The sequence below is a fragment of the Elaeis guineensis genome, chromosome 13 (genome assembly GCF_000442705.2).
Source record: "Elaeis guineensis isolate ETL-2024a chromosome 13, EG11, whole genome shotgun sequence".
NCBI classification, from domain to species: domain Eukaryota; kingdom Viridiplantae; phylum Streptophyta; class Magnoliopsida; order Arecales; family Arecaceae; genus Elaeis; species Elaeis guineensis.
In genome coordinates this window covers 16803251-16829755 of record NC_026005.2, presented here as the reverse complement: position 1 = coordinate 16829755, position 26505 = coordinate 16803251, and the positions used below count along the sequence as shown (strand labels likewise).

The 26505-nt window shown below is 37.1% G+C and overlaps 1 long non-coding RNA gene across 2 annotated transcripts; it reads right to left on the bottom strand.

Annotated features, from left to right (window-relative positions):
- Positions 1-1836: 1836 nt before the first annotated feature.
- On the bottom strand, positions 1837-13779 carry LOC140853443 (uncharacterized). Of its 2 annotated transcripts, XR_012136500.1 has the most exons (3): positions 3128-13779; positions 2338-3043; positions 1837-2155 (listed from the first exon to the last, which is right to left on the bottom strand). It is a non-coding gene; the product is annotated as an uncharacterized lncRNA (long non-coding RNA). The 2 variants fall into 2 exon arrangements; XR_012136499.1 differs by lacking the exon at positions 1837-2155 and having other exon boundaries at positions 2210-3043.
- Positions 13780-26505: the final 12726 nt, after the last annotated feature.

The following is a 26505-nucleotide window of genomic DNA, read 5'->3' as shown; positions in this document are numbered from 1 at the left end:
TCTCTTGGATGCTCCAGAGGAGAAGAAGAATCTATAGAGGAAGGGAAGAGAGGAGAGAGAGCTTTGAAGGAGAAACAAAATTCAGCCAAAAATACCTATGGGGCGTCCAACTATTGGACCCCCTTTTAAATAGTTGGGCATTAGAGTTTTGGGTCAAGAGGGGGGGGGCGCTAAAAACTCCAAGCCCCATCTACATGGGGCATCCTATTTTTTCCAAAAATAGGTGATGGCATGACAAAAAAATTAGGTCTTTCTCATGCTAACAAACTCTTCAAAGAAAATAAGAAAAAAATCATTTGGTGCCACCCTTCTTTCCAAACATAACGGATCTTTTTTCTTCTTATCTTTTTATCTTTAATTCAGATCATATTCAAATTAGGAAGGAGATAAGGACTATGACTCATCATGATTTTTGCCCACCCTATCTGCACCCTCTTTTCTCACACCAAAAAATCTCAAGCAAAAATATTTTTGGCATTGAGAAGAATGGCGTGGGTCCTGGGTGCGAGCAAGGGAGAAAGAGAGAGAGTCCCTGCTGGCTGGGACTTTTCATTTCCAATTTGATTTCAAATTAAATCAAATCTGATTTGAACCCAATGAGAGAAAAGAACCTAATCTAATTAGAAACCTAATTATCTCAATAAATTTCTAATCCAATTAGGAATTAACTGAGCCCAAATCTTTATCAAATTAGGAACAAATTTTTCTTGCAATTAGGCTTGATTAAATCAAACCCAATCTAAATCAAACTAAATCAAATTCAATTAGATTTGATCCAAAACTCTTTGCTCAATCAAATTGGGTCAATTAGCAATCTATTTACTAATAAATCTTTTATTAACAATGAAGTCTCAATTCAGTGGGACTCTCCTTCAGAGTCCCAATTCAGTGAGACTCTTCAGTAGAGTCCCAATCCAATTGGACTCTTCAGCCATCTGATCAGACTGACTCTTCTAATATGTGTGACCCCATAGGTTCAAACTTAAGTCGGTAGCATAGAAATATATTTTTATACTAATCGATGTAACCATCTGATAATGAAATCTGACATCCAGATAGGCCGAAAGATTGCAAAGCAACATTCTAGAACCTACTGACGTATGGTTACCGTATAGTTCATCTCTTTGATCCAAATACTCAAAGTGATCTAGGGTTTAACTGTCAACTCTAATACAGTCAATCACATTATATTTTAACCTTTTAAATCCATCACATGGATTACCTTGGCCAAGATTTTATTAAATTGAAATACATGATGCATTAGCTCCTACTTATTTAGAGGGGTTATCCTATCTTGACTCGTGCACCAACTTGACAAGTATTTGACTGCACCTAAAAACCTTCCTTCACTAAATTAAAAATTCAGATGGTCCGATACCAAAGTACAGTAAGTTGCTTATAAGTCACCATAGTAATCTCAGATTGGAGGGATACTTATATCCATACCCTTCGCAAGCTACTCTTGACAGCAAAGTACTCCGCAATTGATCACGTTCGATGTGAATGTACTTCTACATTCTACCTGTATGCCATACCAATACTTTCATACTTCTTGGTTAAGAGGACAACCAATCCATATGGCACACAACGACCTATACTTGATATAGCTATCATCCTATTAACAAATTATCATTAGGTCATAAATATATTTTAAGGACTAAATGATAAATCTTTCTTTATCGATTAATTATAGTCTTAAGGACTTCATTACAATTCAGGAGTTCAAATAAGATGGACAAAATATGATGAAAAATCTAAATAATTTTTATTAATAAAAATTTATATATTTTATAATTATGAGCACAATCGTCAATAAGCTGATGATTGATTTTGGGACATAATTTTCAACAATGGCCACATCAAGAGAAGTTCCAGTGATTTCAACACACATGTTCGAAGGAACATCCCACACTTCCTAGCACAATTCTTCGGCATCAATATCTATCAAAGTCAGGAATGTGGCATCGATGTTGGAGAAAAACTCTTTCTTTTTAGTAATGCATTTATTGAAACCCATCTCATACGCCCAGAAGAACAAGCTTGTGTTTTTGACAAGTGCTCGTATCCAGATCGCAATGGAGGTTACCTTTGGAATCTTCCCTTCATCTCTGAAAGATACTATATTGCCGCAATAGGAGCAGTTCTTCTAGGTCAACTGCAAATACAGGATAATCAAAAAGATGAATAAAGAAGGAAAGAACATCAGATGGAAATCTTCAAAAGGAAAATATTTCATTTCATTGCAAGGTCTTCTATTACAAGTTTTTACAAAGGATGAAAATAAAATAAAAGACAAAAAATACATAGTCACAAAAGAGATGAAGCTTCGGCAGAAACCTTTTGACTCGGCTCATCTTCGATGACCTCTTCCATGAAGTCTTCAGTTGGAGTGGAAGGAGGGGCCTCAGCATCGACTTCCGAGCAAACTTTCATCTGCTCCTCATCGGGGCCAAAGCATCGACGATAATAGTGATCGTCGCCTCGGCATCGGCTAAAGCATCTGAAGGAGCTACCACTTCAGAAGGTATGGCCTCTTCCTCTTTGTCTTGACTATCCACTGGCTCACTCAATTGTGGGATGATGCGGCTAGTGTTGACTTCAAAGAAGAGTTCTTCACCTTCTCAAGGCACTCCTTGAAACCAATATGGTAGGAAGAAATTGCACCCTTGGCGACTTCGTATCTAAAGTCGGCAGATGCTTTGTAATCCTCCACCACCTAGACCTTCGCGTGCCTGATTCTATCCTCAATGGTGAGGAGGGCCGCTTCAGTCTTCTTCTTATCTTGGTGGTGATCAACCAAGTCCCTCCTCTCAGCTTGCTCCTTCTCGATGCCCTACTCTAGTGACTTCACCTTCCTCCGAGCCTCGTTAAGGTTGGCTTCCAGTCGAACTCTATCTTCTTCGACCTTCTAGGAGGTGGATTTCAACTAATCCTCAGCTGCCTTCCATTCCTCCTTGGCCTTTATTAACTTCTTTTCAAAAGAAGCATTAGCCCGATCATATTCAGCTAAAGCTTTCCTTATAAAGATGAGAAAATTTATCATCTACACAAGGAGCATAAATTGTAAGAGGAGGGAGAAGAAAAATAAATAAATATAAAAGAAAAAAAAAAGAAAAGAAGAGCTCACCGCAATGACACTAACTAAACTAGCATCTAGTGCACTCTCCACCGTAAGAATTTTTTGTAATTCCTAGTCTGTGGAAAGAACAAGAAGATTTGTCAGCTTCCTAGCAAGCTGACCATCCATTAGCACTAATGCATCTTCTCTCATAGTCTTCATCAACGTTATGGTCTTCTTCTGGATGATGGGTTCAAAAGAAGGTCGGTCATCTTTCGAAGAGGGTTCCGATGCCACACCAGCCAGATTAAGACCTCTGCTTCGGATGGAGAGACATCGAAGATTTCAAGCTTTGATTCTTCCACCACCTTTGCATCGGTAGACCTCGACTGAGACCAAGGTGGTCCGGAGGCAATAACCTTCTTCCTCTTTGAGGGCTCAACTTTCAAAAGTGGAGCCGATCTCTTCTTCTTCAGCACCATAGCCATGATGTTGTCAAATAACAACTTCATCTCTGTAACAAAGAAAATAAAAAGAAAGATAGAAGCCTACAACAAAAGAAGACAAAATAATAAAGAGCATGAAGAATAGTGACCTACATTAGGGAGCAATGTGGTTGATGCCTGCAATGAATAAACCCTGCTCAGTCAAAAGATTATTAAATTAGGAGACTTGGATCCTGACCAGTTTCTCTTAATCTCCTAAGTCTGCTTCAGAGAGATCCTTCCTAGAATTCAGCTCTAACTAAGATTTATCCAAGGGGTCCTAAAACCCCAAGGTTGGTTCAAAGAGATGAAGAAGTACCTATTTTTCTAACTATTAGGACAATTGGACTTGTATCCCCTGATTTACATTTGATTTTTCGACTATGCGTCAGCAACTGGAGATGGATAACCAAAGTCAGATAACCAAAGAAATTTTGGTTCGACTACAGCATTTACAAAGCTCATCATCTGACATAATATCGACTTCATGAGGCATGGCCGGCTGTCAATCGGCAACCCGACTAATATATGGCAACTCCTGACTGTCTCTCAGATTGCAACTTATCTCAACGACCAGATCGACTATGTGACCGACGTACCGTCGGCACACCGAGGATATTGATATACAGTCGGTATGCCAAGATCACTAATACATAATCAGCATATCAGAAATAACTAGAGCAGAAGGTGCGTAACGGCAACATGCCATGATTATCAATAAGCATTAACTGTCCATCTCACGATCACATAGTATCGAAATAAGTGAGATCCCATGTGCCTAACTGTTACAGACAGTTACAATATTTTGTTTATAAAAGAGAGATAAAGGAACAGCAATGGTAAGACATTTTTGAGCTAGATTCTATTATTCTAAATTATCTATTGTTCGATTACTCCCCACTGACTTAAGCACTGAAAAGTCTCGGCCAGACACAACTCCGATCAGTGGACTTATTTTGCAGGTAGATCACACCGACGATAGGTGCAACAGAAAATTGACCGCAATAGATTGATGTATCAAGAAAAGGATGAGAGATTTCAATTATGATGGTGAAAACTACAGCCCAAAATAACTCTACCAACTCCACCAAGCAGTCTTCCCATCGGAAAGATCTCCCACCTCCACCTCCAATGGTAGAGCCTAGTCCTTCATGTCCACTCGTTATGACAGATGTCCAACAACTCACTGCACTAGTGCAACAAGTAAAAATTTTGATGGAGGCAGTCCACAGCCTCCAGCAGCAACAAACGTAGCAACAGCAGTAGCAACCAATGGCAGAGGAGCAAGCACCACATATTGTGCCATCCAGGCACAGTCACCATGCCCCTCGATGATCTCCTTCTCCATCCTCGAAATGGTGATCGACTCGACATTCCCGCCATGTCAAACCACAACCATCCTGGCATTCTTACCATGCCGACCACCACTAGTGGTGGTCTCCTTCTCCTTTTCCCCACCACAGTGTTAAGAAGGGGAAGAGACTGTGCGCACCTTCGACTTCTTCATCCTTCAGTTCTTCAAGGGATTCCACCCCTGCACTCTCTTAGCAGTGGCAATTCAATGACTATGAACATAAGTTCAAGGATCTCGAATGCCAACTCGCCCAGCTCTGGATGGATGGCCAAGGGTCATCGAATGCTTCACCATCCACACCATTCCATTCTTCTCTCGATGCATCTTGAATGAGCCGATCCAGACTCGATTCAAGATGCCACAGATAGAGTCATATGATGGCTCTACCGATCTAGTAGATTACTTGAAGAGCTATAAGACTCTCATGATAATCCAAGGAGCGACCGACATCCTCCTATATCTCAGCTTTTCAGCCACCATTCGAAAAGCTACTCGGGCCTGGTACTTTGGGCTCCAACTGGGAAGCATCCACTCCGTCAAGCAGCTAGAGCAATCATTTATGGCATAATTTAGCACCAGTAGAAAGATGCCACGGATGTCCGACAGCCTCTCCTCTCTCAAGTAGAAGGAAGAAAAGAAACTCAAAGACATTGTGGCACAATTCAATGTGGCCACACTTGAGGTTTGGGACTTCAATAAAGATATGGCTATCTCAACCATGAAGAGGAGACTCAAGAGTTCCAGGTTCTTTTGGTTGCTCGATAAAACACTTTTTCGAACCTACCTCAAACTTCTGGAGCATGCATATTAAGTATGTGTGTATGGAGAAGAGCGCTTTTGATTGGTATGAATCAGAAAAAGAAAAATCAGAAAAAGAAGCAAAAGAATGGAGTTTCAGCTAAATCTAGTAGGCCACCAACTAACAAGGGAGCTTCACCTCGTCGATGGAGTCCAAAACCAAACTACAATTACAGGTATGACTCCTATACTCCTCTTTCTACTCTTCGTGCACAGATCTTGATGGAGATAGAAAAAGAAGATTACCTTCAGCATCCCTCACCAATGAAAGCACCCCCGAAAAACTACGACAAGAAGTACTATCGATTCCATCATGACCACGATCATGATATCGAATAGTACATTCAACTAAAGGACAAGATAGAAGTCTCATTCGATGGGGCTACCTCAAAAATTTCGACACGATCATCCGACTCAACCTCCTACAAACCAACAACCTCGGTCCCAACCTGAGAAAATAAATAATAATCGACCAACGATGGGAGTCATCAACACAATTTCAAGGCAATCTTTCGACTGAGGGGCAACTTTTGAAGAAGAATCATCTAAGAAGCAACGACTTGATGATAATGTAATTTTTTTCGAATAATGATGTTCGAGGAATATAAACTTCTCATGATGATGCTATCATCGTCTCAGCGATGATAGCAAATTATGATGTAAAAAAAAATTATAGATAATGAAAGCTCTACAGACATGTTATTCTATTCAACTTTCTCACAAATACGACTACCAACTGACTGACGCAGAAGAGTCTCTACGCCTTTAGTCAGTTTCACTGGAGATACAGTCAATGCGAAAGAGAAAATTACTCTCCCTCTGACTGTAGGAATCGAACCACGACAAAGTGTCATCCTCCTAACGTTCACAATTGTTCAAGTTTTTTTGGCTTATAATACCATACTTGGACGATCGAGACTCAATGCATTGAGAGTGGCCGTATCGACTTACTATCTACTTATCCGATTTTCAATAAGGAGTAGAATTGGAGAAATGCGTGGGGATCAACCACTAGTCCAATGCTGTTTTATGGTTTCTACTGAAGGCTACAAGCCTAAAGACCCTCTGTCGGTTGATAAATTAGATTAGAGGGATAGCGAAGAAAGGGACGAACTAGCTAAACAGTTGGTTTCGATCTCATTAAAAGAAGATGACCCTACAAAGACTATCCAAATTGGGTTGCAACTTTCTGATCCGGAGCAGAAGCAACTGATAGATTTACTAAGAGCAAACATCGATGTTTTTGCTTGGTTAGCGACCGACATGCCTGAAATTCTCTTGAAAATAATAACTCATCGATTAAATTTTGATTCAAAAGTTAAACTAGTGAGATAGAAAAAAAGACTCTTTGCCCCTAAAAGGTAGAAGATCATTGAAGAAGAAGTCGATAAGCTTCTTATAGCCGGTTTCATTAGAGAAGCCAACTATCCGGATTGGCTTGTCAATATTGTAATGGAGAGAAAAGCCAATGAAAAATGATGAATCTACATCGACTATACCAATCTGAGTGAAACGTGTCCGAAGGATAGCTTTTCTTTGCTGAAAATTGATCAACCAGTCGATACAACGTCAGGGCACCAACTCCAGAGTTTTATGGATGCCTTCGTGAGCTACAATCAGATTCGGATGGTACCCAAAAATAAGGAGCATATAGCCTTTATAATCGTTAATGGCATCTACTACTATGAAGTGATGTCATTCGGTTTGAAGAATACCGAAGTGACTTACTAATGGCTGGTCAACAAAGTATTCAAGCCACAAATTAGATAGAACATGGAAGTCTACATTGACAATATGCTGATGGAAAGTGCTGAAACCCATGACCATGTCCCAAATTTAAAAGAAACTTTTGACACGCTTCGACGACATCGGATGAAACTAGATCCGACTAAATGTGCATTTGGCGTGACAGCCGGAAAGTTCCTCGATTTTCTCATATCGCAATGAGGAATCGAGGCTAACCTGGAGAAAATAAAGACTGTACTCGACATGAAGCATCCCAACTCTAAGAAAGAGATACAACAAATGAATGGAAGGATTGCTGTACTTAACTAGTTCATCTCGAAGTCGGTCGAGAAATATTTATTTTTCTTCAAGATTTTATGGCAAACAAATGACTTTTCATGATCAGACAAGTGCCGATAGACCTTCGAAAACCTAAAAAAATACTTAACATCTCCCCCACTACTTACAAAATCGAAGGAGGGAGAGACGCTGTATCTCTACTTGACCACATCATCAAAAGCAGTCAGTTCAGTTCTGATCTGAAAGGATGAAAATCAGATCCAATGGCCTATCTACTATGTCAGCAAAGTGTTCCACAACACTGAGACCAGATACTCAAAGACAGAGAAGATGATCTATGCTCTTACCATATCGACTCGACGCCTTTGACCATACTTTCAGGCACATTCAGTGGTTGTCCTGACTAACCAACCTTTGAAAGTGATTCTACGTCAATCAGATACTTTCGGTTGAATGGCAAAGTGGACGATCAAACTTAGCAAATTTGACATACAGTATCACCTCCGACCATCAATGAAGGCTCAAATCCTCATTGATTTCATTGTCGAGCATACTGTACCCGATGACAAATCTGACAATAAATCTGATGACAAGTTGGAACAAATTGAAAGCTCAGAGGTCGAACCAGAATCGATTTGGGTGTTACATATTGATGGAGCATCCAATGCTCAAGAAAGTGGAGTCGGCCTCATTCTCACTAACTCCAAAAGGACAGTAACTGAATACGCCCTTCGGTTTAACTTCAACGCATCCAATAATCAAGCCAAATATGAAGCCTCGCTAGCCAGCTTGAAGATTGCTAAGGAGCTTGGAATAGACAACTTGAAAGTCTTCACTGACTCACAACTGATTACTGGATAAGTCAAAGGTGAATTTGAAGCCCGAGACCCAACTATGATGAAGTACCTTCAAAAAGTGAAAGATCTCATTCAAACCTTCAAATATTTTGAGATCTCTCACATTTTGAGAACTAAAAATACATGGGCCGATGTACTTTCTTGACTAGCAATAACTTCTTCCAATCTACTCGGTCGAACATTCATCAAATATCTCAAACAATCGAATATTGATAAGATCGATGAAGTGTTACAAATAAATAATAAACCAAGCTGGATAGATCCGATCATTCAGTACTTGATCGACAGTACTCTATCAGGAGATTCCATAAAAGCCAAATGACTAAAATGGATGGCTTCACAGTATATCTTATTGAATGGACAACTCTACAAAAGGTTGTTCTCTCTTTCACTGCTGAAGTACTTGAGACCTATCGATGCTGATTATGCTCTCCAAGAAGTACACAAAGGGATTTGTGAAAATTACTTAGGGGACAAGTCATTGGCCTATATAGTTCTGTGATAGGGATACTATTGGCCCACCATAAAGAAAAATACAGCTGAACTTATTTTGAGGTGCGAGGCATGTCAGAAAAATACCAACATACAGCATCAACTGACCAGCCAGTTGACATCGATCATTGCACCATAGCTATTTGCACAATGGAGAATCAACATACTCGGTCCCTTCCCTCCAACATCTAATCAAAAAAAATATTTGGGGGTTGCTATGGATTATTTCACCAAATGGATGAAAACTGAATCCCTGGCACAAATCATTGAAGCCAAGATGGAAGACTTCATTCAGAAGTCTATCGTATGCAGATTCAGATTGCCATATACCATTATCACCAACAATGATTAATAGTTCGACAATCAGAAGTTCAAAGAGTTTTGTGTGAAACTTCACATCACGCACAAACTCACTTCTATCAGCCATCCACAATAAAATAGTGAGGCGAAAATAACAAATCGGATGATTTTAAATGGTCTCAAGACTCGACTGAATGACGTCAAGAGCTTATGGGTAAAAGAGTTACATCAGATTTTATGGGCATATCAAATAGCTCCTCACATCTCAATGGGAGAATCATCATTTAACTTGGCATATGAAATGGAAGCAATGATCCTAGTAGAAATCGGACTGCCATCAATGAGAGTCGAACGATATGCAGAGCCAAGCAACTCTGACTGTCGAAGAGCCGATTTGGACTTACTTTCGCAGGTTCAGTAGTAGGCTCACATACAAATGACCGTATACCGACAAAGAGTAGTCTGATATTACAACACCAGGATCAAACCAAGGGCCTTCCGTCCTAGAGACTTTGTCTTGAGAAAAGCAGAAGTTTCAAAATCTTTGGATCAAAGAAAATTATCGCCAAATTAGAAAGGATCCTACAGGGTGACTGAAATCTTTCGTCCGGATGTATATCGACTAGAGATCCTCGATGAAACGACTGTCTGTCGAACGTGGAATACCGACGATCTGAGAATGTACTATCAATAAAGTTGCCCTCATATACAACAAATTGGAAATGATATGATCAAATTTTGACTTTCCTTTATTGGGTTCCAGTGGTGCAGTGAAATATAATTTTTAAAAATTTCACCACACATTTAACCATTTGAAAACAAATTTTAACAATTAAAATATGACAACCGAAACACAAACCCTAGGAACTCCTTGATGATTACAATCAAATATTCAAGCATGCAATAAGGTAAGAGATTATACCATTCTAAAGATGAAGATCTGATGAACAGATAACAAAAAAATCTCTACAAGACTCCCAATTAGAAGCCCTCCAACAGTGATCCACACGGGATAGATCAAGATCCTTCCCAACTTGTAGTGCTGCACCCTTTCTTCACAAGAACACTGTTGGCTTCCTTCTCAAGGAACTGGTAGCACCACCACCTATACGCCATCGAATCCTCTACCAGAGCCATGCTAAAAACTTTTCTTTACAAGAACTCACCACCCAAGAGTGATTTAGAAATCCAATAATTGGATTTTCTAAACCCTAGGACAAGCAACCCTTGCTTCTTTTTTCTCTCTTCTTCTCTTTCTATTTTTCTCTCCTCTTTTTCTTATCTTTTTTTAAGACTTTTTGCTATTTTTTTCTTCTCATTCTCATGCCCAAAATCCCAGCAAAATGGCAAACCCATCCAATGGTAGCACCCCCCTTTTATAAGGTATGAAAAGATGCCTTATCCACCCACAAGATGCCAACTCTTGGCGATAAAAATGCTCACATGGAGAAATTAATTTAGCATGGAATAAGAAGTGTTTCATAAGCAAGACTCTTCTTTCTGCGTTAAGAAACCAAAGCATCACCAAAAATATGTGGGATTAAGTGGGCATGAAACTAGATAGGAAAAAATTTAAGATGAGTAAATGAGAAGTACTCTACTTTCTCTTAATGCCAATTTAAGCAACACGTCCCAGTTAAATGATGTGGAAGAGTCTTCATATAGGACTCCTCCACTTCTGCACCCACATATTCTCAAGAGCCATCTGATGGCACGTGGAATAATGCAACGCAAGGATAGATAAGAAGGGAGAAATTAAAAGGAGTATTTAAGAAGGACTCCTCCTTCTTAATGCCAAAAAAAATGTGGTGTGGCTTTTATATTGGCATGGTGGCATGAAGGAAGATCAAATAACATGAAACTCTTTTATGTTAAATAAATTAAGACATTCAATGTCATCTGATTGGAACCTAATCACATTAGGTTAAGGCAATAGAAAATAGGTTAGCTCAAACACCTTTGAACCAAACCTAATTGGAAACTTAGATTAATCCATGTGCTAGCAATTTAATTAACTCATAAGATTTATAATAAATTTAGATAGATTAGACCAAGATCAAATTCTTGTTGTGTATGACCCATTGGGTTCTATATCTAGCCAGCAGTGAAATCATGCTCATGATCTAATCCGATTAGGTCAGTCCAAATATATTAATTAATCAGAATACTTTTTAATTAATTTTTAAATTAAACTTCTTTAATTTTTATGAGTCTACAAGTCAAGATTGACATCTAGCAATGTATCATGACTATCCAAAAAATATGAAATTTGATGAAAATATCAAAATTATCCTTCTGTGGTGAGTTATCATGCAATTTAATCCTTCAATCACACAACATTCTAGACAGACCATGGGCATAAAATCATGTCAAGCTCAAATATCTATCCATATATATCTCGATCTGATAATGATGACTTGATTGATGAACCAGTAGAAATACTTTCTACGATCCATCCCTGCTATGATCAGAGACTCTCTAAGTCATCATCCTATGAAAACATATAGGATAATCTCTCCTCTTACAAGGAGTGACCGATTCTTTATTGACCACTCACAACCTCCATGCTCACTTCATCAAATCAAGAACATCCCACACACATCTTAAAGTGGCATGTTTGAGAGTGAATCAAAGTAAGGATCTATATACACAAAGTACCATGGTAATCTCAGATCAAAAGATCACTTGTACCACTCCCACTGAAGAACCATCTGTCAGCATACTTTAAGACTATCAAATATTCTTCTTGTAGATTAGTTTGGTGAACTCATTTTCTAATTAATTTTTGAATTAAACCTCTTTAATTCTTTCAAGATCACAAGTCACGATTGACGTCTAACAATGTATCATGACTATCCAAAAGATATAAAATTTAATAGAAATATCAAAATTATCCTTTCATAGTGAGTTATCGTGCAATTCAATCTTTCGATCATACAATATCCTAGACAGACCATGGATTTGAAATCATGTCAAGTCCAAATATCTATCCATATATATCTCAATCTGATGATGATAACTCGATTGATGAACCAATAAAAATATTTTTTACTGTTCATCCCTGCTCTGACCAGAGACTCTATGAGTCATCATCCTATGAGATGATATAGGATATTCTCTCCTCTTACAAGAAGTGATCGATTCCTTATTGATCACTCACAACTTTCATGCATACCTCATTAAACTCAGAACATCCCACACACGTCTCAAAGTGGCATGCTTGAAAATAAACTAAAGTAAAGATCCATATACACAAGGTACCATGGTGATCTCAGATCAAAAGATCACTTACACCACTCCCACTAGAGAACCATCTATTGACGTACTGTACCGCTTCATCAGATGTTCTTCCTATGGATTAGTTCAGCAAACTTATTCTCTAATGAGTACCTACATCCTTATATTAATGTCACCATACAAGTGATTATGAGATCAATCATCCTCTCCATCGAGCATACATAGGATGTACCAGTCTTACTGACATCATCAATCTCCAACTCGATGATCCAATGACTAAGAATATTTTAGACTGGGACTATCAAGATTTTAGGTCTCACTGACATGATCTCATCATGACCTTAAAGTCATTGCCCTAATTTATGGGGTTCATCATAATCATAAATAAAATATGATACAGCAAATGATGAAACACAATGCCTCATAAATAAAATAATCAATGTCATACAAATGAGCAGAAAAATAATACAGAATAGTCTCATCGCATCACTCATGTGATTGGCTTGTAGGACACTATTCTTTCATCCTTGAATACTCAACCGTCTACATATGATGTCTAACTGATGACTCATCATCCAATGTACATGCCGATCAAACTTTGATCGAATAAGTCTATGTATCGACACAGGTCTGATAACTATATATACCGACTCAACTACGACTGAGCAAAATGATATGCCGATTTAGCTACGATTGAATACAATGATATGTTGACTCAGCTGTAACTGAGCGGAATGATATGCAATAAAGTAAAAGATTATACCATCCTGAAGATGAGGATCTGATGAATAGGCAACAGAGTAGTCTCTACAAGACTCCAAAGCAGAAGCTCTCCAACAGTGATTCACACGGGACAGATCAGGATCATTCCCAACTTGTAGTGCTACAGTGTTTCTTCACAAGAACACTGCTGGCTTCCTTCTCAAGGAACCGGTAGCACCATCACCTGTACGCCATCGAATCCTCTATCAGAGCTATGCTAGAAACTTTTCCTTACAATAACTCACCACCCAAGAGCGATTTAGAAACCCAACCATCGGATTTTCTAAATCCTAGGACAAGCAACCCTTGCTTTCCTTTTTCTCTCTTCTTTTCTTTTTATTTTTCTTGCCTCTTTTTCTTATCTTTTCCCAAACTTTTTGCTATCTTTTTCTTCTCATTCTCATACCCAAAATCCCAGCAAAATTTCACACCCATCCAATGGTAGCACCCCCTTTTTATAAGGTATGAAGAGATGCCTTATCCACCCAAAAGATGCCAACTCTTGACGATAAAAATTCTCACATGAAGAAATTAATTTAGTATGAAATAAAAAGTGTTTCACAAGCAAAAAGATTCTTCTTTCTATGTTAAGAAACCAAAGCATCACCAAAAATGCATGAGATTAAGTGGGCATGTGACTAGATAAGAAGAAATTTAAGAGGGGTAAATGAGAAGAACTCTTCTTTCTCTTAATGCCAATTTAAGCAAGGCATCTCAATTAAATGACATGGAAGAGCCTTCATACATAAGGACTCCTCCACTTCTATGCCCACATATTCCCAAGAGTCATCTGATGGCGTGTGGAATAATGCAACATAAGGAAAGATAAGAAGGGAGAAATTAAGAGGAGTATTTAAGAAGGACTCCTTCTTAATGCCAAAAAAAATATGGTGTGGCTTTTATATTGGTGTGGTGGCATGGAGGAAGACCAGATAACATGAAACTCTTTCATGTTAAATAAATTAAGACATCTAATGTCATCTGGTTAGAATCCAATCATATTAGGTCATGGCAATAGAAAATAGGTTAGCTCAAACACCTTTGAACCAAACTTAATTGAAAACTTAGATTAATTTATATGCTAGCAATTTAATTAACCCATAAGATTTATAATAAATCTAAATAGATTAGATCAAGATCAAATTTTTATTGTGTGTGATCCATTAGGTTCTATATCAAGACAGTAGTGGACTCAGGCTCGTGACCTAATCCGATTAGATCAGTCCAAATACATTAATTAATCAGAATACCTTCTAATTAATTTTTAAATTAAATTTTTTTAATTTTTGTAAGTCTACAAGTCAAGATTGATATCTAGCAATATATCATGACTATCTTAAAGATATAAAATTTGATAAAAATATCAAAATTATCCTTCTGTAGTGAGTTATCATGTAATTCAATCCTTCGATTACACAACATCCCAGATAGACCATGCGTATAAAATTATGTCATGTCCAAATATTTATTCATATGTATCTCGATCTAATAATGATGACTCGATTGATGAATCAGTAAAAATACTTTCTATTGTTCATCCCTGCTCTGGCTAAAGACTCTCTGAGTCATCATCCTATGAGATCATATAGGATGTTCTCTCCTCTTATAAGAAGTAACCAATTTCTTATTGACCACTCACAACCTTCATGCATACTTCATCAAATCTAGAATACCCTATATATGTTTCAAAGTGGCATGCTAGGGAGTGAACCAAAGTAAGGATCCATATACACAAAGTACCATAGTGATCTCAAGTCAAAGGATCACTTGTCCCACTCTCACCAGAGAACCATCTGTCGATATACTATAAGGCTCCATCAGATATTCTCTCTATGGATCAGTTCAGTGAACTCATTCTCTAATGAGCACCTACATCCTTGTATTAGTGTCACTACGTAAGTTATTATGAGATCAATCATCCTCTCCATCGAGTATACATAGGATGTACCAGTCTTACCGACATCAACGATCTTCAACTCGATGATCCAATGATTAAAAATATTTTAGACTGAGGTTATCAAGATTTTAAGTCTTACTGGTATGATCTCATCATAACCCTAAAATCATTGTCCTGATCTATGAAGTTCATCATAATCATAAATAAAATATGATACAGCAAATGATGAAATATAATATCTCATAAATAAAATAATCAATGTCATGCAAACAAGCAGAAAGATAACACAGAATAGTCTTATTACATCACTGATGCGATTGTCTTGCAGGATACTATACTTTCAATCTTCCACTTGCACTAAAGCCAATCACCTCTGTACCTGATACCCATACAATCAAGGTGGCATACATACTGCTGCTATGTCAAGCCTTGGTGAACTGATCTATTATTTAGTTCTTAATATTAACTCACTCTATGATCACATCATGAATGAGGTGAAACTGTCCTAGGATGTGCGTGGGTTTCTGATGAGACCACATCCAACTCTGTGACGAACTTTTTTCATCAGACGACTTTTCTTAGCAATCTTCACTAACAGCAAATAACTAAGTCAAACACAATTTATCATTTGAAATTCTTTCAATTCACTACTTTTCTAGTACTTTTCAAGTACTTGAGAATGGTCTTCATAATTTTCCAATGATCTTATCTTAGATCTGCCTGAAATCTAATGGTTATGTCCAAGACATAAGCCACATCAGGCTTGATACATAGCATACGTAGGTAAGTAAACACTTTTACACCCAACTATGTTGAACCTCTTCAACATAAAATATATGTACCTAGATTGGGATAAGCCTAGCATCCATTTGGATCTATCTCTATAGATACCAAATATATTGGATGCTTTATCCAAGTCTATTTAGAAAAAATTCTATGATAAGCATGTCTTTGACCGAGTGCAATATTGGGACAACCTTCTCAATATACAGTATGTCATTCACATATAAATTGAAGAAGTCAATGGCACTCCCACTAGCCTTCCTACACACATGTAGTTCATTCATATTTTGATAAAGTCAAACAATTTGACTGTCTCATCAAGAATGGACATACTAACTCCTCGATGTCTGCTTTAATCCATCAATGGATTTGCCCTCCCACTAGAGACAAGCTCTCTAGCTGGTATGCAGCTACAGCAAGCAATATCTGTATGGTTATATCTGTTAGCAACTTATCGGATCACACTCACAGGTGCTTCAACCAAAGTCCATACTTAATTGATATACAGAAAGTCTATCAAGGATTTCAAAGCTTTAAGTCATCTGTCAGAGTCTCTACTCATGACAGCTTTCGAACAGATCAAGAAGCATCATTCTCAATGATGTATGGTGTATTATCATTCACAATATCAAAATTCATATCTATATGGTACATTACACACTCTGACTGACCTTCGGAGAGGGGGTGAGTGTCATGAATATGTCTCATCAGTAGGCACATCTGGTCGAAGATCAACTTGTGGACACTCCACAGGCTACTGAGGGATAGTTCATAGGTCTTGAACTTTTCAAGTTCAATTATCCTCCCACTGCCCCTTTCTTGGATAAATTTTTTTTTTTTAAATGTGGCATGCCTGCTGACGAAACATCTTTTGTCCAGTAAGATAGTAGAAGTAGTATCACATACTACTCTTAAGATAACTTATAAACCTAGACTAATCTGATCTAGCATAAAACTTATGTACATCAACTTTTTTTATATAAGCTGGGCAACCTGTCTCTTTCCTTTTCATATCTTATATAGAGTGCTTATAACAGATATTGATATTATTTAATTCAAAATATATACAGTAATTTTTAGGACTATCCTAGAATGAGATAATAAGATCTATGAAGCATATTAAGGAACACACCATATCTCATATGCAGTGTCCATCTCTGGGCTGAGATGTTATTAGCCTTCGAACATTCATATGTACAAGACCTAATAGCTTGCTTGCCTTTTTTCATATCTAGTAAATGGGATCTTGGTCATTTTATCCATGAGATAAAATTCACAAGCTCTATATGATTCAAAACCATACAGATCAAAGAACTCTTTTTTGTATTCTTGTTTATCTTTGACTCATAAAATGGCCAAGTTGGCAATGTTAGAAAAATGTGACATTCATAGTTTCTTTTCTTGTTCTCATCAACATAAAGAACAACATCATCGAGTGATAGAAATATGAGATCATTATTTTCATAGCCATAAAAATTTTTAAAAAGAGAGCAACCTTTGCCCTTTACATTAATTTCAAAACTATATTACAATAATAAAAAAATTGAAATAAAATTTCTGATAATTTTAGGCTTATAATAATACTCTACTAGTTTCAAAGTCTTGCTAGAAGGCAACACTTACAAATAGGTTCTTTCAATTTCAGCCTGGATAGACTATCCACAAGCGTCAAATGATATGAAGTCACCTCTCTTCAGCTTTACAGTCCCTGAAACTCTTTACATAAGTGGGACCTATATGAGATATCTTATACCCAAGAATCTAAAGATGAAGTACTCAATGATAAATTAGTTTATATTATATACAAACTATTAGTAAATACAACTATTGTATTCTGTTACTGCTTCATACTTGCAAGACAACTCTTACAATTTTCTTTCCATTATCTATCATTGCTACCATGAAAATAGATACTTTTGATGGAGACATTCTCCATCTTCTTCTCCTAAGAGATGCTATCTATAAATAGAAGAAATCAGAGAGTGTTAGCAGGATTAAATTCTGATTTAACACATCATTCATGATAAGAACCTAATTGACTTAATCGCATAATTAAGTTGATCAGGATTCACTTGACAGTCACACTGTCATCCTATCATATCTCATATGCGATTTTTTCTTCTTTTTAGCATCAATCCCAATCAAATCGGGATCAAAAGAATAGGAGATTATCTCCTAAGTAAGAACTATTCTCAGATTTCTCAACCAGTCTATGAGGTTTGATCAATTTAAAAGATATCAAATAGACCATGCAGTGAAAGTGAAGATGCAGAAGTATTTATAAGAACAATAACATAAGGACTACTCATAATGACATATACAATTTAGATGATATCTTTTATCTAATTGTATTTTCTGCTTATTTTGTAAATTTCATAGTCCTCAAGCATGAAAAATGAGAAATTTTGTCATCAGATTTCTAAGTGGGGTTGAGATCTCAATTTCTCTTCAAAAGTCTTATAGTTGCATAATAAATCTTTGAGGAGTTCATAGGTAGGAACTCTTTCCAATTGCATCCATACAATTTCTAATATAATTTTTACCTCTAAAATATATGTAGTCTTGTGGTTGCAGAACAAACTACAGTATTTTAGTTAAGTCGTACCTTTCATTATCATATGATCATATCTAAATAATACTATCCTTATAGATGGCATAATAAGATAGCAGTACCCAAATATACCATAAGAATCATCAAGTCAGCATCACATCAAATCCTATAGCAAGCCTTGTGGTTGCATAACAAACTCGCTATAGTTTTTGACATACTCTATTGACTTAGTATGAGTTAAAATACCATCAACATCATTATATACCAAGACAGTATCACACCAGTCCCCACAGCAAGTTTTGTGATTGCACAACAAACCTACTATGATTCTTGACATAATACTGGCTTGACATGAAGGAAGGTATGGGTAGTGTTCTAAACACTTCGCCATTCTAATTTAATATTATTTTAAATGAGGGACTTAGGTCTCAAGTGCATCCAAAATATTTACAGATGCATCACATATTATTATATTTAATTCTAACTACCAGCATATAAGAGCAAATAAAAAATTAGATGATTATAGACTTTTGTAATTTAATTTATCCGAGATATAGGATAGAATATAGGTCAAATTCTAGGTGCATCACAGATTGAACCATCTCATGGTCGATCTACATGTGCCTCAGCTTTCTAATCATCGGGTAGTCCAGTCTTCATTTCCAAGAAGGCTTCTATAAATATTTTATTTTTATCCAAAAATAGAAAGAAATAATTTTTATCTATTTTTGAATATAATTTTTTATCCTTAATTTAACGTCAACATGTAAAAATCCCAATCCGTAGTTGGAAATATACAAAGGAAGAAATAGAAAGGTACAGCTAAAAATATAATGCATCAGGGATATCCAACCCCTATTGCAACTATTGTAAATGCATCCATGTAACCAGCCAACATAGAAAACATTCATTCATACATCCATCACTTGGGTATATCCAAGTCTATAACCATTCATCATGCATTTTATAACAATTATAAAGCATGATAACAAACTATCTATGTTATTCTAATTATGATATCATTCAAGAACATGTCAATTAAGATGTTTAAATTCATGAGCATAGGTCCCATCCAGAATTTTCGATTTGGATTCAACTCTTGACCCAATTATAATTTTGAATCAACCATATATCATCCTTTTGAGTTGAGTTGATCAATTCTTAAACAGACCCCAATCTAATTAGGTTAGCAAAGATCCGATCAACCATGACTCAAGCCCTAATCAAATTAGGTGAATGACAATTTGATCAATCTTAATTAAATATAATTTTTAATCAAATTAAAACTATGAATATGATTTAATCTATAATCATAAAACCTATTCACATTAGGTCAATGAATTGTAGTGAAACCAAATCCATCGACAAAAATCTTAATCCTTGTCTGAAGCATCTCTTCCATGATCAAATTTTTCGGCCCCACACATACCTAGGACAACAACCATGATGAAAGATCTACCATGATGAATGCCCAATTTTATGGTCGCCAATCTTTGGATCTTAGGTGAATTCGTTATATGCAAGAACTCTAAGTCTTGGCAATGTACATCACATGTATCATTCCATGAAACTGCAACATCACATGCACAAGGCTTACAATTTCATGAAAAATCAAATAACAGGATATAACCTAAACTTGTCACACAAGTATTATGACCATGAAATTTCATACCAATATTCGATCATGAACAGATAACATTTATCCTTAACAAAAGATGCATCAAAACATTAATTGAACATCTTGAAAAATCAAATTTGACATAACATGAATTGGATCTAATCCATATCACAATAATAACATCTTGTTTGATTGAATCAATTAAGGATGGCTCTGATACTACTATTGAATTTCGATGGTGCAGCAGAATATAGTTTTCAAAAATTCTATCATACATTTAACCATTTGAAAACAAGTTTTAACAATTAAAACATGACTATTGGAACACAAACCCTAGGAACTTCTTGATAATTACAATCAAACATTCAAGCATGCAATAAGGTAAGAGATTATACCATTCTAAAGATGAGGATCTGATAAACAGGTAACAAAGTGATCTCCATAAGATCCCAAAGTAGAAGCCTTCCAATGATGATCCACACCGGATAGATCAAGATCCTTCCCAACTTGTAGTGTTGTAGCCTTTCTTCATAAGAACACTGTTGGCTTCCTTCTCAAGAAACTGGTAGCACCACCACCTATTCGCCATCGAATCCTCTATCAGAGCCATGCTAAAAAAATTTTCTTTACAAGAACTCACCACCCAAGAATGATTTAGAAATCCAACAATTGGATTTTCTAAACCCTAGGACAAGCAACCCTTGCTTTCTTTTTTCTCTCTTCTTTTCTTTCTATTTTTCTCTCCTCTTTTTCTTGTCTTTTTTTAGACTTTTTGCTGTCTTTTTCTTCTCATTCTCATACCCAAAATCCCAACAAAATGGCAAACCCATCCAATGGTAGCACCCCCTTTTTATAAGGTATGAAGAGATACCTTATCCACCCACAAGACACCAACTCTTGGCGATAAAAATGCTCACATGGACAAATTAATTTAGCATGAAATAAGAAGTGTTTCATAAGCAAGACTCTTCTTTCTGCATTAAGAAACCAAAGCATCACCAAAAATATGTGGGATTAAGTGGGCATTGGACTAGATAGGAAGAAATTTAAGAGAAGTAAATGAGAAGTACTCTTCCTTCTCTCAATGCCAATTTAAGCAACACATCCCAATTAAATGATGTGGAAGAGTCTTCATACAGAAGGACTCCTCCACTTTTGCAACCACATATTTTCAAGAGCCATCTGATGGCACGTGGAATAATACAACACAAGGATAGATAAGAAGGGAGAAATTAAAAGGAGTATTTAAAAAGGACTCCTTCTTAATGCCAAAAAAAATATGGTGTGGCTTTTATTTTGGCATGGTGGCATGAAGGAAGACTAGATAACATGAAACTCTTTCATGTTAAATAAATTAAGATATCCAATGTCATCTGGTTGGAACCTAATCACATTAGGTCAAGGCAACAGAAAATAGGTTAGCTCAAACACCTTTGAGCCAAACCTAATCGAAAACTTAGATTAATCCATATGCAAGCAATTTAATTAACCTATAAGATTAATAATAAATCTAAATAGATTAGATCAAAATCAAATCTTTATTGTGTGTGACCCATTGAGTTCTATATCTAGCCAGCAGTGGAATCAGACTCATAACCTAATCCGATTAGGTCAATCCAAATACATTAATTAATTAGAATATTTTTTAATTAATTTTTAAATTAATTTTTTTTAATTTTTACGTATCTACAAGTCAAGATTGACATCTAGCAATGTATCATGACTATCCAAAAAATATAAAATTTGATAAAAATATCAAAATTATCCTTCTGTGGTGAGTTACCATGCAATTCAATCCTTAAATCACACAACATCCCAGATAGACCATGGACATGAAATCATGTCAAGCTCAAATATCTATCCATATGTATTTCGATCTGATAATGATGACTCGATTGATGAACCAGTAGAAATACTTTCTACGGTCCATCCCTGCTCTGGTCAGATGACTATATATACTGACTCAACTACGATTAAGCAGAATGATATGCCGATTTAGCTACAATTGAATAGAATGATATGTTGACTCAGCTATAATTGAGCAGAATGGTATGCCAATTCAGCTATGGTTGAGCAAAATGATATACTGACTCAACCAAGATTGAGCAGAACCATATGTCGGCTCAGCTATGACTGAGTGGAATGACATGTCAACTCTACTAAGGTCGAGCGAAACTATATATCGACCAGACTACGCGGAATGCTATGCCGACTTAGTCATGGCTAAGCAAAATGATATGCCAGCTTAACTATAGTTGAGTGGAATAAAATATCGATTTGGCCACGATCAAGTGGAATAATGCACCGAAGGACATTCGACAATCTCTACGACTACTATTCGACTATGTTGACAGTGAATATCTACCTTGAAAGATGATTGCACACAAAAGGTTCAACACTTAGAAAATTTCTCAATCATTTGTCAAAGAAGGGATTACAAAATTGAAGAAAAGTCTAGGTACAAAAATAAAAACTAGACCACCATCCGATAACAAAAAGGATAAACCTATAATATCTACACCGACCACCAATCGGTCTCCTCCTCAACTGTATCAATAGCTGCCGCAGCTTCAATCTCCTGACCTTCAATAGTGGCAGTCTTAACTTCGACCAACATTGGTGCGACTTCCTTTGCAGCTGGGGCAGCCTCTATAGCAGTCTGTGTAACTCCATCAGTCAGGGTAGCTCCTTCAACGATCGGTGCTACCTCAGATGACCTCTCCTCCCAAGTCGGAACTGTGATGCTCTTCAATCCAGCTCTGGATAGAGTTCCCCAACTGTGTCTCAACTGTCCGCATACCCGATCCAGTAGGCCTCATGGCTACCCTCAAGGATTTTGTTCTTGAAGTCTTCTGACTTCTTATAATCCTCGACAACCCAACTGAGAGCCTTCAGGGTAGACCATGCCACCTCTTTTACACACACCGACTCCGCATCGGCCAGTGCCAGCCATGCTTTGATGGTCCGATGCTTTTTTCGCTCTTTCTCTAATTCTTTGGTGCAGTCATCACGTTTCTTTCGAAGTCGATTAACCTTATGCTTCTTCTTCTTGATCCGAAACTCCTGAGACTTGATGGTCAGCTGAACCGACTCTAATTCAGCTCGGGCCGACTCCAACTCGACCTTCATGCAAGAGATCTCCTCTTGGGCCTTCTTCTCCCGCTCAGCCGCCACTTTCTCCTGCTCAGTTGCTTCCTGGAGATGTTCGACGATAATAGTTCTCTCAGCATTCCAAATCACAAACTTGTCAGCCCACATCCGACAGATATTTATGATCGCCCGATACTGATTTATGTCACAAATTGACATAAAAAGTATCAATTAATATCTAAATTATCTAACTTTATTAAGAAATTGATACTTGCTATTATATTTTGTAGAAGAAGAGGTCATCAATAGAAAGAACAAGGAAAGAGGATTCCAACGGCGTAAATTTTACGCAAAACGAAGTTAAATTGACCCAGGAATTGAAGAATGAAGAAAGAAGACTCAATTGGGTCAAATCCGAGCCAAATCAGATCAAAATTGATCAAAAATCAACTGATTTGTTGATCTATTAGCCGCCTGGTCCACAGCAACAGGCGCATGGACCATGGACCCATCGGCGCACCATAAACCAGCCAATCAGCGAGTCTCGACTCACCGCAACGCATCGCGAGCCCGGTCCACACGCGCGGTCCAGGGCTCATGAGGAGAGAGAAGAAGGTCCGAAGGGCAACCTGGTAACTTCACATCACTCGATGGTCCGATCAAGATCCAACGCTCCATATTTTTGCACCATCGGACGGCCACCATCGCAGCCGGTCAAGATCCAACCGTAATCAAGGCAATTGCAAGAATGAATGAACACTAGGACAACACGGGATCCTTCCGCAGCGCGATCCAACGGACGAAATCTTCCAGCGCCTTGATCGGACGGTCCGCGATGCATCCGATCTGATCCCATCTCTGCAGCGCAATCCAACGGTAGCGCTTCACCCAGATCATGATCCGACGGCCCAGAATCGCTCCCGGCTTGATTTATTAGATGAATTGGATCCTTTAGATGAAGATCGGACGGCTGAAATAATTTCTAAGGTTTCTTGATGGATTTAAGTGCTTTTTGAGCGAGATTTGAGCCCCTAAACCCCCCTAACAGCCCTCTAAAACCTCTTAGTCCCACATCTAAAGTTTTGAAAATCTTATAACTCCCAAATGCCTATAAAAAGCCCCCAAAGGCCCTTTTTTTAATGATTCTTTCCTTCCGATCAAGCTTGTAACCCTAGATAGTGGGGTTTTTAGCTTTCTTCTCAAGCCTCGAGCTTTGAGGTTTTTGTAATAAATTTTTTTTATATAAAATCTTATTTTTATACAATTTTATCTCTTTACATTATGCAATTTATTTTTCTTGCAATTAAGATAGTTTAATTTATGCAATTTAATTTCTTGCAATTAGGTTAGTTTAAATTATGCAGTTTAAATTTATGCAATCAGGATAGTTTAATTTATGAAATTAGGGTAGTTTATTTTTCTGCATTTAAATTTTGCAAGTAGATTTAGATTATGTCTAGCTAAGCATGCCTTCTAGTGTTGCCCAGCTATGCAACCCAAGAGGGGGGGGGTGAATTGGGTTTCTAAAAATTTTAGGCTTAATCAATTACTTATGATGAATGAGAACAAAGATTTTAAATCAAGATTAATTTTCTAAAGCAAGAATGCAAGGATATGATAAAGAAATAAAGCGAAACAATAAAGCACACCACAAACACAAGGATTTATAGTGGTTCGGTGCTAACCTTGCACCTACATCCACTCCCCAAGCTCCTACTTGGGAATTCTAATCCACTATACTTGTATTCAACCTGAATACAAATGTCGGAAACTCCGACACTAGCTATCACAAGCTAGTCTACTTATTTTTCGGGTACAAGTCAATCCAAAACACTCCGATTTTAGGTTCGGATCAACTTTCTCTTATTTTGGAAATCCTCTAAAAACAAGAACAAATACTCACAAAGAGTAAAATAGCTTAGAGCACAAATTAATACAATAACAGCTCCTTAAATGAGCGAATATAACAATAAAAATACTTTACTCAAATGAAGAATCCCCTTTTGGATTTTCTCAAGGTGGATGAACGCTTGAATGAACGCTTGAGAAGAAGATGATCTTTGATTCAGGACTTCTTGAAGACTTTGAAAGATCTCTTGATCAAGGTTGAATAATAGGCGTGAAAGATCCTCTCTTTGAATGCTCTTGCTTTTCTCTTTCACAATCTCTCTTGTATATTGTGGATCACATGTCTCTCTCGTGTTGATTTTGGATCCTCTTTTCTTTTTCTCTCGAGTATCTCGTTGATCACTTCGTGTATTTTGGATCCTCTCAATTTTTTCTTGTGTATCTCGATCCTCTTTTTATATATGTTTGATCTACAATTTCTTTTCACCATTTGAAACCTTTTATAGCAATAAGAAACAAGAGAAAATATATTAGGCAGATAAAGAGCCGTTAGAGCATTTTTAGGAAGCATAAAAGGCAATTAAAATGGGCAAAAAACTAGCCGTTGCGGACAATTTCCATCGCAGGGGTCGACTCATGAGTCGACTCATGCTTCAGGGGTCGACTCATGAGTCGACTTCTGTTGCAACAGCCAGAAAATGAGTTTCTGCAATTTTTGGCCTAAAACTGCAGGGGTCGACTCATGAGGGTCGACTCATGCCTGGGGGTCGACCCCATGGGGTTGACTCACAGGGTGTGCCAACAAAAAATCTGGATGCCAATCAGCTCATTGTGCCATGAGTTGACTCACGGGTCGACTCATGATTTTCAAACATGCATAACTTTCAAAATACAAGTCCAAAATCAATAAAATTTTCACCATTGGATCACAAATCTTTTATTCTACCAAATGATACTATCAAATCAGGATTTTAGTAAAATTACAATTTTACCCCTGAAGAGCATAAGGACTTTTTCAATTTAAAATTATTTGTATCCCTTCAATCTGCTTTGTAATCATCAAAATCAATCTAGGAGCAACAATCTCCCCCTTTTTGATGATGACAAAACATTTGAACAAAAGCATTTATGTGAAACACTAATTTCAAAAGAATGCATTATAGGTGTATATGCTTGAAAAGAGTATGATTCTTTTGGCATGTAATATAAATGGTCATATACAAAAATAATTTATCCATTTGCTTAAGGATTTGAAGATATGCTCATTGGATTATGTGATTTTGGTGTTAGAGCGGAAAACTTATTTTTGTTATCAGATTAAGCTGTATTTTGAAAATTTCATTCTCATTT